This window comes from Dreissena polymorpha, chromosome 12, assembly GCF_020536995.1.
Source record: "Dreissena polymorpha isolate Duluth1 chromosome 12, UMN_Dpol_1.0, whole genome shotgun sequence".
Taxonomy (NCBI): domain Eukaryota; kingdom Metazoa; phylum Mollusca; class Bivalvia; order Myida; family Dreissenidae; genus Dreissena; species Dreissena polymorpha.
Genome location: NC_068366.1, coordinates 28,601,030 through 28,615,176, shown reverse-complemented (window position 1 = coordinate 28,615,176; position 14,147 = coordinate 28,601,030). Strand labels below are relative to the sequence as shown.

The window sequence follows — 14,147 nt, the reverse complement described above, 5'->3', positions numbered from 1 at the left end:
TTCCATTTTGAAGAAATGTCAATTGCACAAGCCGAGGCTAGTAGTGTAATAATTATGGAACGCCTCAGCTGTCTCGCCATATACTTTTATTTTCGTTGTCTGCATGTCTATGGTCGTTACGTGGGATTCGAATATCGTTAGGTACAAGCAACAAGTTGTAGAGTGAAATCTGCATTGTGTTATATATAGTTCATCTATCGTTATGTACAAACAAAATACCGTCTTGGAAAGTTCGCATTTTGTTTGGTGCAATTATCATTGTATTATGTTCAGAATTAACTTTGCTCTGTACACAAAACTTTTTGTTGTGTGCAAATTACACATCGTTATGTGCTTTAGATAATGCGTTATGTATGTATGACGAGTTTTGCTGTGCAATATACAAATCGTTATGTACATATTTCAATTGGTTTTATCCGATTTTATTGTTGTTCTCTACAAAGCTCACTTTGTTCTGTGCAATACACACTCCGTTATATAGTTGTCTTTATGTTATAATTTCCGTTGTCTGCATATCTAAAACCGTTATGTACAGTTCAAATAACGTTGTGTCTAAACAGCAAGTTGTCTTGTGACCTACGCATTGTATTTTGTCCGTATCAAAAACTGTTCTGTACAAAAACAATACCGTACTGTATATTGTGCATGTTGTTTTGTGTGTTTATAAGTCTATTCCGTATACAGCTTATTGTGCTATGTACACAAAACATGTTATTCTTTGCAAAGAGCGTGTTGTTTTGTACTTCTGCAAATTTATACTTCTATAAAACTACCACTTTGTTTTATGCAATTAGTACTTTCGTTTTCTGCATTTAATAAACCGTTCTGTCGATATTACAAATCGTCTTCTGATTTTCGCACTTCGTTCTGCGCATTATTGGAATCACCGTTATGTCTGAAAACCAGGTCGTTATGACTGCTCTTAACTTGGTTATGTGCAAACTACACTCCGTTCTGTGGTAAAATTGGCGGAAAATATGGAATTAGTCGAGGATTCCCGATTGACCCGTCAAGTCTTAAAGCGCGCAGCAATGGAGGCTGCACTTGAAGAAGTTGGCCTCGGGTATTTGTGGCACAATTTCAGGGCCAATAAAATATCATTAGAAGAAGCCAAAAAGTTGACTGATGAAGAACTGTCCGCCTTAGGCGTCAATACAATAGGAGATCGAGTTCGATTAAAGGAAAAATTAAAGGAAAGTGGCGAAGGTTAGTGACACATTATTTCGACCTTCTAAAGGGTACATGACTGAAAACATGTTGAGGTTTACCGAGGAGAGTGCGTTTCACTAAGATGCGAACGCAAATAGTTTCCGTAAATACTTGCGTACGCAAATGTTGTTCTCAAAAACGCGTTTCACTAAACAGCGTAAATTAACGCTGTGCTTAAATTCTGGCGTACATTTACGTCACATATGTACTTCGCGTAAATCAGAAAAATTGACGTAAATCCGGAAGTGTCATGGCTGCCGTTGCTGAAGCGTTCGCAATACGCGAGATTCGTCCTCGAATATTCCGAGCACGAATCGACACCTTAAGCTATCTGAGCGAAAAGCAATTCGTTGAGAGGTATCGTCTGTCTACGAAGGGTATTATTTACCTTGAGGAGTTAATTCGTGCTGATTGCGAGCCTTTGAGTGACAGGAGTCACTCACTGAACGTCAGAACAAAGGTCGGTGTACGTTGTTTGTTTGTCTTTTCGAACATGAATACCATATTATATATTATAATCCTTTTTTGTGCAATTTAGTACCACATAACCGACACCGGTTTTCGTTGTTATTTCCCTTGGATACACGGACGCCATATTTTGTGACGAAAAGCTGATGTGGTATCTCCACAATTTTGTTTGGAATTTTATTCTTGTTCTTTATTCTCTATCTAAAAAATATAAGTCTTAACATTATATACCGTAGAACATGCACGAAATGCATTGATTCATCTGCTTCTTATGGTACGAGTTTATAGACCTTCAGTTGAATTTTTTTGAAGAGTACAGTGAGGTCGTCAGTTCCGAATCACTAATGAAATTATCAATGTATACTTAAAAACAGCAACCGACAAAGATTTCGAATTTAGTGATTTTGTAAGATAATTTCAACCTCGATCCTGTGCTCACATTGATTTTCAGGAAGTTTCTTAATATAGATGTGTGTTTATGTTTTTCCTCGATCGTACAGTTTCTCCATTTCCGGTTAATATTCTCCAATAGCGAATCACGTCACAGCAAGTGCATTTTCATTACAGGGGTCGTCTCAAAACAAACTTTAACTGTCAAAATCGTTTATTTACATGCATCTTTATTTAAATATCAGTAACATAACCTGATTTGTATGTATAAATCACAGAAATTGAATAACAATAAAGAAAAAAAAAATACACAATAAAGACAACAAAAACAATCGGGTCCTTTCAAGAGAAAACACAGTGCAGTGCATGTACAGACGAGACAGGAGTTCCGGATCACTAATGAAACTAACGCCGTTTACACATCCTAATTTATACCAATTTGCTAGTGTTATACCTCTTTGGAAGCTGATTTTATTCCGCTATCCTACATAAGTTTCACCAGAGGAGACTGGTTTGTGCACCGTCTATCAGACCGTCACACTTTTCTGGACCCTGCGATAACTTAGAAAAGTTCTTAATATTTTTTCGCGAGACTTGAAACATGGATTGATGGCAATATGGACATCATGCACGTTATTTAATTTTGTTCCATTGGAAAATTCTGGTTGCTATGGCAACAATTTTTTTTTTAATTCTGACAATGGTGGGATTTCTGACAATGGTGGAGCCGGTAGGGGACATGAATTGCTTGGCAATAGTCTTGTTATCGTTGTGTTATTGAATAAATTTAATATACAGGTTTCGAATGTTCAGTGGTGTGGAAATCAAAATTTCATCTTGCACTAATTTGTAGGTTTTGTCATTCGACAGGCAAGCAGGATAGAGCGATGACGTTGTTATTTGTTCATGCTCAGCTTGCTTAAAGGTTAATATTATGCTTTAAGTGTTTCAGTGAGATTTATGAGAGCAGACAGACGACTTGAGTTAGAAATGGTCGTTGGTTCCGGACATTAACGAGTATACTGGTTATACTGCATTTTTCTCAGTTCTGTGTATAATAACACTTATTTGCAATTCATACTTTATGGCATTTTTTTTGGCGGGGGACCAGTGTTAAGTTCTGTGTTTCAAGAAATAAACCCTGTTTGTCATGACACCTAAACAAACGTGTTTGTTTTTATTGTAAATAAGTTATGTTTGTCATTAGATGTAATGGAATATAAAACATAAAATCTTTCACTTTCAAATATTTTACTCATATATTTCCTGAGATCAATTCAAATAAACAAACAAAACAAACAACAAATTAAATAGTATGACTAGACTGTCATAGCCTATAAGTATGTATACAATTGGTTAGCAGATCTATATTAAATATAGAACTGAAACAATGAAAAAAAAACAAAACAATAAAACAAAATATACTATTCGAAATTTGCTAAGGATCACTTGTTATAGTATGTGTAATTTGAAGTTTTCCCCTTGGTCGGTTCAGCCAGCGTCACGCATCAATGATAATCAATACATAAAAATAAAATCAAAAACACATTCTAATATCAAAACATGAAAAACATGAAAAAATAACAAAAATTAAAGTTATCCAAAATTGAAGATAATGTGTCAATAAAAAAGTGATCCTTAGCAAATTTGGAATAGTATATTTGCCACCTCAACAATAAGTATTCAATGAACTGCACATATTATTACTACAGAAAAACAGTTTGGAGACATAGAACATAAAAGGCATTAATAAGCAATTCACATGGTAATACATCATGGCTTAAACATACTTTACCCAAAGCTAAATGAAATGAACAAAACTAAATAAAAAATTTTTTGGCAATTTAACTGTATATCTTATCGGCTGAATACATATTCAGATAACTGCATGGAGAACATGAATATCATAATATGCATAAATTTCATTCAACGTGTACATTGGTAATTTCTTAGTAGAGTGTAAACAAGGTTACACTATAAAGCCATTTAAAGCCATGTTTTTCAACAGACCGCAACCATAAAGGAACTCGGCCTAGTTTACAAGGTTTTCTTTTGTTTGACCTAGTGACCTAGTTTTTGACCCAGCATGACCCAGTTTCAAACTCAGTCAAGGTATCATTGAGACAAATATTCTGGCCAAGTTTCATGAAGATCGGACAAGAAATTTTCTTTGCCTCTGATTGGGCAGGGCTGCTCACAAGTGAAGGTCTCTTTTTTGGACCCATATCCTGAAATAACAAGCAAATTCGTAGAATTGATATCCCCCGCAACATATGCTTTGTTTGATGAAGGGTCCAAATCGGAATCCACCAAAACACTTCCAAGATATGGCTCCGGACACAAAAGTGCCTATAGTAAAAAGCATTTTTTCAGGATACAAAGGGCCATTACTCTGGTTTTAACAGATGGTGTACAATGCCATTTGGCGTGAATCATCCTCTTATGCATATATATACTCATACGAAGTTTCAATGAAATACGCCAAAGCACTTCCAAGATATGGCTCCGGACACAAAAGTGACGGACGGACAGCCGGACGGACAGCCGGACAACACAAAAACAATATCCCTCCGCCTCTGGCGAGGGAAATATACTCATACCAAGTTTCAATGAAATCCGCCAAAGCACTTCCAAGGTATGGCTCCGGACACAAAAGTGCCAGACGGACGGACAAAGCCAAAACAATATCCCTCCGCCTCTGGCGGGGGATAAAAACAGAGGTTTCTTTTACTGTGATTTCTCAACACTGAATCCATTGATGCATGCCAATTAATCTGCCAAGCCAATAGAACCAACATATCAAGTCATGCTGATTGTAAATCATTTACCATTGATCCAGCACTACCCCATACAGATTGTGCAATGGTCAAATGGGTTTCACAAGTAATTACAATTTTCACCCATTTAGTTAAACAAAGGGTACTAATATGCGGCAAAATGGATGGAGACACACATAAATGCAAATCAGAGACTCTGTTGTTTTTTTAAAGTACATATTAAGACATGAATAGTATCTGCATAGGTCTGACGTCTGTGAAAGTAACAGAGCTCCAGATAAGGTTTTGTGAAATTCTTAAATTACTACCACATTTTCAAAAATAATTCTTAACTCTGAAATTTTATTCTTAACGTTACTACTAAGTTTTGGAAAATAATTCTTTTTTTTTTCAAATGACCTAAAAATAAATGATAATGGTTATTTTCATGCAAAAAATATCAAAATAAACATACTAGCAACTTTATTTATACTAGTTCAACAGTGTCTTTTCAGTATTATACAATTTTATTTTTCAAATACCTTCATATGCCCAAACTGTGCTTAGATTGCATGCATTCGATTTTTTTATATATACATATTTCACAATTAAAACGGGTCTCCACTTCAATCTTTTCAAATATTAGCCACGGGACTTGTCCTTCCACTCGTTCAATGTTTTTTTTGTGTTTAAGTTTGGACCCGTCGTGTAGCGTTTTTGTTTAGCTTTTCCGATTGTGTCGGCAAATGAACATACAGCATCGTAAAAGATCTTTTCTATAATGTCTTTCTAAACATTTCACTTCGGCTCACTTTGCGCACAATATGTTAAAAGCGTGTTTTTGGATGCTTTGCAGTTTTTTAGGACGCTCCGCAAAGATCTGCAGACAATTGTATCAAGCATTTTGTAAGAATTATGGCCCACAGCTTAATTGGCTCTCGTTTATTAATTATAGATGTTAATATTGTACGCGAAAAGAACTCAATAAAAATCGATACGAACCGATGTAAAAATAATATTCGTAACTTGATTTTGTAATTCTTAATGGAACGACAAGATTTTAAAATAAATACGTAACGGACTTGAAAATAATTCGTAATTACGAAAATACGACCCTTATCTGGAGCTCTGAGTAATATATCATATTTAAGTATAATCATTCTATTTGAGTGTTGAGACCTCCAATTTTTTTTTTGGGGGGGATACATAAACTGACTCCATATTGTTGAACAACAAGTGTACCTACTTAAAGATTCAAAATTTTAATACATGTACAAGAATCGATATTTTATGCATGGAAAAGTTTGACTACATGTATTAATCTGTGAGAGTCAAGGTCATTCAAAGATCAAGGTCAAATTCAACTTGCCAGGTACAGTACCATCATAATAGTAAGAATTTGAAGTTTAAAACCAATAGCCTTGATACTTAAGAAATGCTTGATACGGTTGTCTGCTCTTGTTTATAGATAGGGGTCATGTTGGTAAAGAAGTATGCAAAAGATAAAAGCAATAAGTCAAGGAAGTAGGAAATATTTGAGGTAGTACGCAAACTTTAACATTCCTACACTCACGCACACTGACGCCAGGGTGAGTAGGATAGCTCTACTATATATATTTCATATAATATGGTCGAGCTAAAATTGCAAAAGTTAATGATGTGAGCGTTTCTTTGTATAAATACGAAGTAATACATAGTATTAGTATAATTTATGTACCTGGGACCGTGGAATACAAGATCAGGAAGTCTACTTCTACCAGAAATCAACAGCAGCGACGTGGACGACAGGAACGTGATGACTGGGCAAGAGGTCCTGTCTCCAATCGCCTGTCCCCGCACGCCTTTGTAATATTAACACATTTATATTGTTTAGTTTTTTGTATAGGTTTCAAAGATACACTTATATTATATTGGAATATAACTACAATCCCAATACAAAATGGTTTAACAATATATGATGGGATTTTGCAGTGTGCCTCTATTGTTAAAGAGCATATATTAATGTTAGAAAGTTTAAAGAAATGTGAAAAAACTAGTAAATCTACCTCGGACTGTAGAATACGAACAGGCTGTGGACGCCAATGACGTGACGTTTGGGTGAGAGGTTCCTTTTGCACTGTAGCCCGCCTCCAATCACCTGTCTGTGCACACTTTTCTAATAATGAACAAATGAAAATTGTCAGTTTTAAGATAAGAAGTAATACAATTTCTATTTTTTTTTACAAAAATAATACAGATATGCATATTAATGAAAGGTGCAAACAAGTTATTCCCATTTTGAGTTGTTTTATATGATGAAGATTAACTGCAAACATAAATGTATTTGATATGTGATCGATGTCTAACCTTTTTGTTGACAGACAGAAACAGACACTTTATTCAAGACTTGTACATAGCACATCGTCTAAACACATACATTTACAAATAATATATCAACATGCTAAGACATTCTCATTTCTGCATTTCTGAGAAAAAAATAAAAATATAAAATAATAACAACAAAAAATCAAAAGGAAGGAAAATGGTGTTAAGTAAACGATACTATTATTCTACAATTTATCGTTTAATTTCAATTTAAAAAAAGAAGCTTTTTATGCAATTCAAACTTTCCGTGTACATTAATTTACACAAATAATTCAAATGTCATTTACACTGACCCGTTTAAATAGCTGTGTGAAAGATAACGAATACATTTGAGACAACCCCCGTTATGCGAGTCGGGTGTTTCGAAACTGACATCTGTACCAGACTGTCTGTTTCACGTGTTTTAATGAACAGTTCAAATGTAAATGTACACATGTGGTTGTTTTCTGATTCTCTGATTAATATTCTTCAAAGCAGTACCACGATCGCTTACCTTTGACAATGGATTAGAAAAATAATCGTGACTTTCTCATGGATCAACATGTCCGCAGACGAAGTATTCGCGTCATCGAAAAAATGTGCGCGAGCGTTCCATTGATTGTGACTGTTTAGAGTTGATCGTTTACTTCCGGTTTTTGAGGAAAAAAAACATCAAATGTTATTGTTCATGACTGAATAATTTGTTTAGTTACAAGTGTTAAGTTTATTTTGTAAATGTTAAATTAATTTCGATTTGTATCGGAACTGGCGACTTTTCGGAACTGACGACCTCACTGTAGAGCTAACTGCTTTTGACAGTGACATTTTTGTGTGTGTGTTATTTATTAATATTATTTATAAACAAACTTGTGTTTGTGTAGTCCCACTTTATAGTTATTTCTGAACAAACTTTGATAAACTTTTGTTCAGGAAATTTAATAAAGGTTATATATCACATAAGTAATTTTGAGAGACAAATTTTATTAATATTTTTTATTGGATTGCACGGGTCTCTTTTTCAGCTCCTAGTAACACTACGTTACCTGGCAAAAGGAGATTTTTTTAGCGAGGTTGGAGATCTCCATGGAGTCAGCAGGAGCTCTGTGTGCCGGTGTATTCAACAGGTATGTCTTAACCCTTTGCATGCTGGGAAATTTGTCGTCTGCTAAAATGTTGTCTGCTAAGTTTCTAAAATAAGCATTTTCTTCGATTTTTTTTTCAAAGAATACTATCAGAATAGCAAACAGTTTGGATCCTGATGAGACGCCACGTTTTGTGGCGTCTCATCTGGATCCAAACTGTTTGCAAAGGCCTTCAAATTCCGGTTTCAGCGCTCAAAGGGTTAAGAAAACTTTAATGTGAAAACATTCTCCTAAATTAATTAAACAATTTTCAATTAAAAGCTGTTTAATTCTTCTGCGGTTGAAACGCATCATTACTAAAACAAACTTAGCTTAAGTATGCCACTAACCAGGCTGACATATTCCAACCTACAGCAATATAATGGTTAATGAACGTTTTGCTGATAAAAAATGATTTTATGTGGTTTGTACCCTTAAGGCAAAAAATGGTTCATGTATACTAATGCACCTCAATTTATGCACAAATTATGTCCGTTTCCAGCATCTTATTTGCATAAACTCCAAAGCTTTATTAATAAATTAAATGCCCTAACATTCATGAAGCGACTATTTATTACTGCTATTTACTATTGTGTAAACTGATATATGTTCTAATGAATTCATTGAAAAAAAGGAATTATTTGCATATATGAATAGCATAAGCACATTCTTTGTGGAGGCCATCTTCTTCATCAAAAAATAAAAACCAGTCAATTGTAATATTTAAGATTATAATATGAGACATTATATAACTTTCAGGTTATAAGTGCCATTAACCGAAACCTGAACAACATCACCTTCCCAACATCTTTGCATGACCTTGCTGCAACAAAACAGAAGTTCCATCGTGTAGCAGGAATCCCGAATGTTATAGGCGCTGTGGATGGAACACTGATCCCAATTTAAGCTCCATCTGAAAATCCTCAGACGTATGTGTGCCGAAAAGGATACTATGCTGTAAACATTCAAGCAGTTGTGGATAGCAGCTTAAGGTTTGTTTATTTTGTTGTACCCTATTGGTAGGGAGAGGGGGGCTATATGTGTTGTTTTCTAAGCATAATGCTTGTGCGTAAATTGGCATCCCTAATCAGGGAAGACAATTTACGCTTTAATTGAATTTATTGTTTAAATGATGTAAGAGACATATAATCTTATTGAAAATCTAGTTTAGGCGAAAAGTGTCGTCCCTGATTAGCCTGTGGGTACTGCACAGGCTTATCTGGGCTGACACTTCACGCACATGCATTATGCCCTGTTTTCCAAAATATTCTGTTTCAATGTGCCATGTGCAGGTATTCATCACATCTGTGACAAAGCTCTAGTTTTGTTTTTTTCCCTTAGAACCAGTTTCAATTACGACATAGATGTTTGCATTTAAATAAAATTACATTACTAGTTGTATAAACCTTTTTCATATAGTTATAATAATTATGTCTTTCCTTTTTTTTTTAATAATCAACAATAAAGTACATCATTAACTTAAGGGGCATATTGACAGTATTAACCTATATAAATGCAAACATTAAGTATAGCACAAAGTCCAATTTTTACTAATATAAGAAAATGAGGAACACTACTTTATTGATGAAATAATTATTACAATAACTTAAAACGCCTAAAAATATTATTCCCAACACAATTCGAACTCTTGCTCAACGTAACTTCTAATTTAAAATGAATATTTTGTACACTGAAGTATTGTTAAAAGTCCATTTTAGTCTGTTAGCATGTACTTTAAAGCATTTGATACATTGTCATAAATATGCACAGGTTTACCAATGTCAATGCAAAGTGGCCTGGTTCAACACACGATGCCACAGTATTTGATAACTCTTCACTGAAGGACCACCTTGCTTCCAACAAGCCAGGATGGCTATTGGGAGATTCTGGTTATCCATTGAGAGAATACCTGATAACACCAAAGGTATTTTCTTGGATTGTAGGTTTTTGTTATCTTCTTGTTGTGTTAAAAGGGCATACTGACGGCTTATGCTCTACAATATAATCAACAATAAAATTACCTTTTGATCAGTAATTGAAATTAATGGAATTTTGTCAGTACAGAGCTATTTTGTCAGCAATTATTGCATGGAATGTAATTAAACTAATAGAGAATACTAGGTCGGTGCCTAATAAAGCAAAGTTTATTTTGCGAGGCTTAGAAAATCTGAACCACGAGCCTTGGCGAGTGGTTCAGATTTTCGTGCCGAGCAAGATAAACTTTGCTTTATTCGGCACCGACCTAGTATTCGATTTATCCCATCAATTTTCTTAGTCGTAAATTATTTCTTTAAACATAGAATAGGAAAATCGAACTAGACGGAAAATCCCAAAGATATTTTAAGCAAACATTGTTTCATTATTTTAATCGTGTCGAGCCTAATACATTACAAAAAGATCAGTAACCAACATGTTTTTCGTTTATCATGTACCTCTACGTCCCCGATTTTTAAGAAATAATGAAAAAAAAAGACACTAAACAACTGCATCTTTAGCGTGAAACAACATGCATTGTGTCGTATGACGTATTAATAATGACGTCACGAGTACGCGCACTTAATATTTGTAAAAAATGTTTATTTGCTTTTTGAGTTGCATTATGTGTAAAAACTATATTACATATTGGTATCAAATTGTTTGTTTTGTTAAATCTGATTCGATTTTACTAAAAATGATTACTTTATAGTTGATTCTGAGTAATATGAACATTCTTCGCCGCGCGTGACAGCTATATTTCAGCACTGCTGAAATAAAGGTAAATTTATTCCACAGTGGTTTATTTCGACAATGCACGTCTGATGATGGGATAAAAATAAATGTGAATCATCATAATGCGGTGGTTCATTACATAAATTTTGTAGGGCTTGACTTCGTATTTCAAGAGTACTGTCCTCTTAATTGATTGAAATTCAGTATTTTGTTCTGCCATGAGCTATTTGTAAATAACTATTGTACGAAAGGTCATGAAATTTAAAATAAATCTTCAGTTTAGTGGCATATTATGGTGCTAAATATAGATTTTTAGTGTTCATTTCTAGAGTTATGGACCTTTAAATGACTGAAATTGAGCATTTTGTCTGTCTCGGCTGTAGTATGGAATTTAATGCAATTCAAACTAAATGTGTATTATCATCCTTAGTGTATTCAGGATGATTGTGTCTTTTCAGAGTTGTACCTTTTATTGATTAAATCTAAAGAACTTTTCATTCGGCGGCGGATACCAAGTTAATGAATTTGCTTGTTTATATGGAAATAAACATTTCCATTATTATTTTTGTTTATTTCAGAATAACATTCTCTAAACATTTATTTATAATTTTTAATTTGAAAAATATTTACAATAGATTATTCAGATTGTTTATGAACTACTTTGCAATTTTCAATGGTTGAAATGAATTTTCCATTTGTTTTAGAACAACCCACAAACAGCACAAGAATTGCGATTCAACGGGGCTCACAGCCGAACTCGAATTTGTGTTGAAAGAGCATTTGGACTTTTGAAGGCTAGATTTAGGTAAATTTGAGTGTCAAATTGCATACTTAGTATATTATAAATAAGTATTCTGTTTTTCTTAAAATTGTGTAGCTTGGCAGAATTAATGTCAGTTTTTTTTTCATGTTGATTTATGTACATGTTTCACTATTTTTTAACTCTTTTTTTTTTTAAAGCAATTTATAATAAAACGGGTACGTGTTATGCATGCCAAAAACTATTGTTATCAAATAAGAAATATTGTAAGGACTGTATTTAAATCTTTAGCTTGAGTAGCCGGTCAAAATTGCAGGATTGTATTGCTTTATTAGATTACCATAGAACTATATATTTATATATTTCAATGACAAAATCTTCCAAATGTCTTTGAAGCATTGAATATTTCTGTGTATTTCCAAATTAGCACAATTCTAATTATGAGAAAACGGTCAAGTTTAAAAAAACATGTTGAAAAACCAGTAAATTCTTTCATTCTAATCTCTACTTTGAAGAGAAAAAATTAGGGTCTGCCATGTTAGTGGTAATATGAAAAAACAATTTCAGGTGTCTGCATAGAAGTGGTGGTGTCCTTCCATTCTGTCCTGGCAAGTGTATGGAGGTGGTTGTTGTGTGTGCCAAACTCCACAATTTGTGCCTTGACCTCAAGATACCTTTTGACAATGAAGAAGAAGTGGACATTGATGAAGATCCACAGAATCTGTATCCTGAGGGCAACAATCAGCAATGCAGGCAGAGAATAATTGCAATGTTTTAAAGGATATGTTCTTATTACCTGCTTCATTGAAAATTCAAAGTCAGTCGAATGATACGCCTGCATTGTGTTCTGATTGACTAGGGCGTATCATTCGACTGGCTTTTAATTCCCACATGGAATTGTAATTATTTGGTTGATGTTGGTGATTATGTTCAGCAAGTGAAAATTTACCTGTTTCACTATTGATTAAGGAAAATTAAGTATGTACTTGTAATTATAATTGTATGCCCCCTTTAAAAAAGGGGGTATAATGTTTTTGGCCTGTCTGTCTGTCTGTCATTGTGTGTGACTGTCCCACACTTTAACCTAAGTTAAAGTTTTGTCATAACTTTTGCAGTATTGATCACAGCAACTTGATATTTGGCATGCATGTGTAACTCATGGAACTGCACATTTTGAGTGGTGCAAGGTTGAAATGGTTTCAAGTCATTAACTACAAGTACTGGAGTCCTGACGATTTATACTCTACTTTACACTGATTTAGCATAACTAATGACAAAAGGGCATCCACAGAAGTATGGATCTTCTTCAATTCCTCCAACTTCTGCTCTTTAACCTTTCGCATCTTCTGCATTTCCTCTATTTTCATTCGCTTTAGTTCGAGCTGCTGCTCTTGTAAGTCCATCAGCCTTTCCTGGTAAGCTGTAACATCACCTGAATAACCGATTCAAACAATAACAGCGATATAAATTTACAAGAGTCTAGTAGCCAAGGCTCCTAAAATTTGTTGGGCTAATGGGTAAAAATGTAGAGTGTATAACCCTGCATTATAGTACATGTAAGAAATATTTAGTGACTTAATAGTTATACCCTGTTATATTGAAATTTAGTAATCAGACTATTCATGCATCTGTCTACCTTTTCTCATTCCCACTTTCTTGAATAGTACACCCATTTTGCATTTTTTCGAAACTTTCCCTCAATAATTATTATAAAGTACTGTATTGTATAGTACGGTAGTGAGGAGGGAATAATCTCAAGCTTTCTGTAATTGATTGAAAGAGGTAGACGCATGTGCCTTTGTTATCAGAAATCTCATGCATAACAAATATTGTTAAATAACAATTTTTCAAATTACCTATTTTCCTTTTCTGTGGCGTCTTCTCTTTTTTGCCTGTAAAGTGATGTGAAACTTTTTTTTAAATTTTCACTGGAAGGCATAAAAGCATATTGAATATTATTTATTTCAATTTTGTAAACTTGTGTTGTATTACACTTACTTGGTGTGAAACTCACACTGGCAGCTTTCTGACTTTATTGACACTGAATATCTGCAAGTGTTTACAGCTTTCATGTTGTATCAAAATGAAATACTGTGAAAGGATATAATGCTATAATGTAAACTTATGTTCTAGGTGGGAGATGAGTACACACCTTTCAAGTTGACTCAGCCACTCTTAAATTCAAAGTTTTAAGTGTATCCACCAATTTCCTGTTTAAATGTTTGGTATACTATCTATTATTCTTATGTACCAGTATTGCGACACCTTAAGGGTTTCGCGTGATGGAATGAGTGTGGAGTTCAAATAAATTTGAGATTTTTTTCTGTGCAAATGATGATTGCAACTATACAGTACTTATTGCAGAGATTGTTTATATTTAAGCCTAGGCCA

The 14,147-nt window shown here is 34.1% G+C and overlaps 1 long non-coding RNA gene and 1 pseudogene across 1 annotated transcript; one reads left to right on the top strand and one right to left on the bottom strand.

The window, feature by feature from the left end:
• The first annotated feature begins 1,860 nt into the window (after nt 1–1,860).
• LOC127853606 (putative nuclease HARBI1) lies at nt 1,861–13,255 on the top strand (annotated as a pseudogene).
• On the bottom strand, nt 3,302–7,790 carry LOC127853607 (uncharacterized). Its single transcript, XR_008036693.1, has 4 exons — nt 7,681–7,790; nt 6,869–6,978; nt 6,541–6,664; nt 3,302–4,295 (listed from the first exon to the last, which is right to left on the bottom strand). It is a non-coding gene; the product is annotated as an uncharacterized LOC127853607 (long non-coding RNA).
• Nucleotides 13,256–14,147: the final 892 nt, after the last annotated feature.